Here is a 4,450-nt window from a genome sequence, read left to right as displayed (position 1 = left end):
ATCATGCAATTGGAATCATACAGTATGTAGCCTTCTCAGATTGACTTCTTCCACTTAGTAAAATGCACTTAATTTTTCTGCATGTTTCTCTATTTGATAGCTCATTTTTTTTTCATGTTGAATAATATTCCGTTGTCTGGATGTACCACAGTTTATTTATCCATTCACGGGCTGAAGGACATCTTGGTTTCTTCCGCATATTGGCAATTATGAATAAAGCTGCTATCAACATCTGTGTGCAGGTTTTGTGTAGACATGTTTTTAAGTTCCTTGAGTAAATAGCAAGGAGTGTGATTGCTGAATCATATGGTAAGAGAATATTTACTTTCATAAGAAACTGCCAAACTGTCTTCCAAAGTATCTGAACTATTTTACATTCTCACCAGCAATGAATAGGAATTCTGTCGTTCAACACTTTCTCCAGCATTTGGTGTGGTCAGTGTTCTGGATTTGGGCCTTTATAATAGGTGTTAGTGGTATCTCATTGTTGTTTTAATTTGTATTTCCCTCATGACTTCTGATGTAGAGTATGTTTTTGTATGTTTGGTTGCCATCTGTATATCTTCCTTAGTGAGATTTCTGTTAAGGTCTTCAGCCCATTTTTAAATCAGGTTGTTTGTCTTCCTGCTGTTGAGTTTTAAAAGTTCTTTGCCTTTTTGGAAAACAGTCCTTTATCAGATGTGTCTTTTGCAAATATTTTCTCTAGTCTGTAGTTTGTCTTCTTATTTTCGTGGCATTGTCTTTCACAGAGCAGAATTTTTAAACTTTAATGAAGTCCAGCGTATCAATTTTTTTTCAAGGGGTGTGCCTTTGGCATTGCATCTAAAAAGTCATTGCCATGCTCACTTCGGCAGCACATGTACTGAAACTGGAACAATATAGAGGAGAGTAGCGTAGCCCCTGCACAAGGATGACATGCAAGTTAGCGTAGCATTCTATATTTAAAAAAGTAAAAATAAAAAATTGAAAAGCTATCACCATACCAAAATTCATCTAGGTTTTCTCTTATGTTATCTTCTAGGGGTTTTAAAGTTTGTATTTTACACTTAGGTCTGTTATGCATTTTCAGTTAATTTTTGTCTAAGTTCTTTTTTTGTTTTTTAAACCTGTGAATGTCCAGTTGTTCCAGCAACATTTGTTGAAAAGACTATCTTTGCTCCATTGTATTGCCTCTGTTTCTTTGTCAAAGATCAGTTGACTATATTTATGTGGATCTATTTCTGGGCTCTCTGTTCGGTTCCTATTTTTTAAAAATAGTACTTCCTTCTAACAACTATGTAATTAACTTATTTTTATGTTATTTTTTAGTTTATTTTACCATGTAAAATAACATAAGAGCAAGCATTTTTTTAAACTACTGTATCCCCAGTAAAGAATAGGTTTCAGAAAATATATAGACACTCTGTAAAAATTTGTTGAATGAATAAATGAGTAAATCACTAAGTTAGAAAGTTCTGAAATAGGGTACAATAATATGCTGACTCCTTGAACTTAAAAGCTTCTGTCTTCTGGTGAATAGAGATGTGAAATAGGGACTTTCTTTGCTCTTGAAGAAAATATGAAGTTTTAGATTCTATACATTTTTAATTTGCAGATTCTATGCCCAGAGCTGGTAAAATTCTAATTCTTGTTTTTAAGAATAAATGTAAAAGATAAAAGGAGTCTGACAGAGAGAGAGAGATGAGGACTGTATTGAGACAACAGGAACTACACTTCACTTCTTAATTTTTCTCCTCTGTTTTTGAAGTTTATCAAGGAAAGGGGACATTCCTTTTCTCAAAAGTGTTGTGATTTTTCTCCTCTTTTCTTGGAAAGCCCTGTGGATGACAGTGAGCTTACAGAATCAGGCACCAAAGAAAGCTCTGTTCCTTACTGTAGTGACTAAAGTAGACTACAGTTTAAGAATTGATTTTTCCTTATGCTTTTCTCCCTTTGAAGATATTGACACATACATTTATGAAATAACTTGGAGCATTGGGTGTGTTTCATCTATAGGCCTTTGCTTATCACACAAAGCTTCTTGGCTTAAATTGTGCTTTGGTGGACGTCCCCCTGTGCCTGAAACTAAGATGTGTGGTTTTCGTAATGATGGCAGCTCCTGCAGAAAGAGCAGCCCATGTGATAATTCAGACATAACTAGGTCAATTTCCTTTCCTTACCATTTTTCCATAAATTGTATTCATGTTTCCTTTTGTTCTTGAAGACAGTGTTTCAAATTGTAGAAGTAATGAATAAATGGAGCAGTGTCTTTTGAAAGGAAAGTTTTACAATGAGATAAATGTTATTAAAATATATTCCTTGAAGGGAAATCCTTCAGGGCAAGGTAATTTGGCTGAACATATATTTCGTATTAAAATAACATTATACAATACTACTTATTTTATTGGGATAATAATAACAGTTTCTATTTTTCTTCCAAACCACTCAGGGAAAACTGTGTGTGTGTGTGTGTGTTGCTTCAAAAAGGCTTATTTCATTACATGATGTTAGTTTAAGGAGAACTTAATACTTTTATATTAGAGAGAGATGGCCACTGGATAAACTTTTCAAATTACTATCTAAGGTCATGTAGATATGGACAGGCTATGACTGTTATCTTTAGTAAGGGCAGCTGAAGAGATGAACCCATAATGGTAAATTCAATGTAATCAAACTGTTTTTGTTCATCCTTGACTGAGATACACTTTTTCACCAAGTATCATTTCTGGAAAGACATTAAGATGAAGGCATTGCTTTCGTATTCTGGAAGGATTAAAATTTAAAGAGGTTAGTGTTGGAGGCCCATAGTGTTTATTTTTTTCCCCACTAGACAGGAGGGGTGATTTGTGAAATGATAGCACTACTGAAACAAGCAAAGCTTATTATTGGAATTCTGCACAATTCCAGGAAAGAGAACTGAAAGCCCCATTTTATCTCTGATTGACCAATAGATTATGTTCATTCAAGCAACATTTATTAAACATCTCTTATGGGCTGAGCACAGTGCTAGACGCTCAGGATGCAAATATGAACACAATGAAAATCTTGGTCTCGTGGAGTATATACTTCAAAAATAAAATCTTACATAGACTTTCAGATGGCAAATTTCTTATGCAACTTGGTTGACACTGTAAAATAATATTTTATCATATATTTTCTGATTATAGATATAGTATATGAAACTTCCCATAACTCTACTGCTTAAACAACTGTAAACATTGTTTTATTTTTCTAATCATATAACTATAACTATATTAAAATATTGCTTTTCACTTAGTATCTCTTTGTACATTTAAACATACTGATTCTAATGATTATAAATTTATTTTTATTACATAGAAATAAATAATATATTGTTCCACATTTAGGTTGCTTTTAATGTCCTGTTGTTAGGAAGATCTTTGTAAAATGTCTTTGGGTGAATCAGAAATCATTTTTAAGATAAATTCCTATAAGTGATGTTACTCAATTCAATCATAGGGAAATTTTGAAAACTTTTGGTAATATTTCCAAATTGACTGTACACTTTGCAAGAACAATCTATTTTAAAGCTCTTCAGTAAGGGTCTTAGATTAGTGACAGTTTTCATTTTCACTTTCATTCTAATATTGGTTATTGTGTTGCATATTCACTCTGTGCTAAATGCAACGTTTTCTCAAACATTCAGTTATCTTGCTCCTTCAGTTAAGAGGATAATGTGAGGGATAATTAAAATTGTAGAGTGCAGGTAACTTCTTGGAATGACAAAGCCTCTGCATATATTCAAATTTGACTTCTGCATTCTCTGGTTATTGCATTACCAGAGTCAGTTTTTATAAGGGAAGATTTCAACTGTGTTCATGAAAAGCAACAATACGTTGTTCAGCATAACTCACTGAGATCAATCTCAATACCACACACTCGAGTTGATCTCCCTGTGTTAGCCTGTTGCTTCCCACTAGCTATCTATTTTGCATTTGGTTGTATGTAAATGTCAATACTACTCTTTCACTTTGTTCCAGCTTCTCCTTCCCCAACTCCCCATGTCCTAAAGTCTGTTCTATACATCTGTGTCTTTATTCTTCCTCTCCCACTGATTGCTGATGACCTAGAGGGGTGGGATAGGGAGGGTGGGAGGGAGGCTTAAGAAGGAGGGGATATGGGGATATATGTATGAATACAGCTGATTCGCTTTGTTGTACAGTGGAAACTGGCACAACAGTGTAAAGCTGTTATACTCCAATAAAGATCAGAAATATAAATAAATAAATAAAGTGTTAAAAAAAAATACCACATACTACCCTAGTTTTGTTGCTCTAGATACCACTTTTAGTACTGGGAATCGCCAGAGAAATGAAAAACAGGAACTCTGAGCCACTCCAGCTCAATTCAACAAACTTTTTTTTTTATCATCTCTGACATATCTGATTCCATCTAGGTACAGGCAAGGTAACCATGTGAGATGAGGCCCAGTCACCTTGGGTATTGCGTT

At 34.1% G+C, this 4,450-nt stretch overlaps 1 non-coding gene across 1 annotated transcript; it reads left to right on the top strand.

Moving 5' to 3' along the window:
* Nucleotides 1-838: 838 nt before the first annotated feature.
* On the top strand, nt 839-945 carry LOC130830708 (U6 spliceosomal RNA). Its single transcript, XR_009047875.1, has one exon. It is a non-coding gene; the product is annotated as a U6 spliceosomal RNA (small nuclear RNA).
* The last annotated feature ends 3,505 nt before the right edge of the window (nt 946-4,450 follow it).

Source organism: Hippopotamus amphibius, chromosome 10 (assembly GCF_030028045.1).
Source record: "Hippopotamus amphibius kiboko isolate mHipAmp2 chromosome 10, mHipAmp2.hap2, whole genome shotgun sequence".
In the NCBI taxonomy this organism is placed as follows: Eukaryota; Metazoa; Chordata; class Mammalia; order Artiodactyla; family Hippopotamidae; genus Hippopotamus; species Hippopotamus amphibius.
This window is presented reverse-complemented; position numbering and strand designations above follow the sequence as displayed.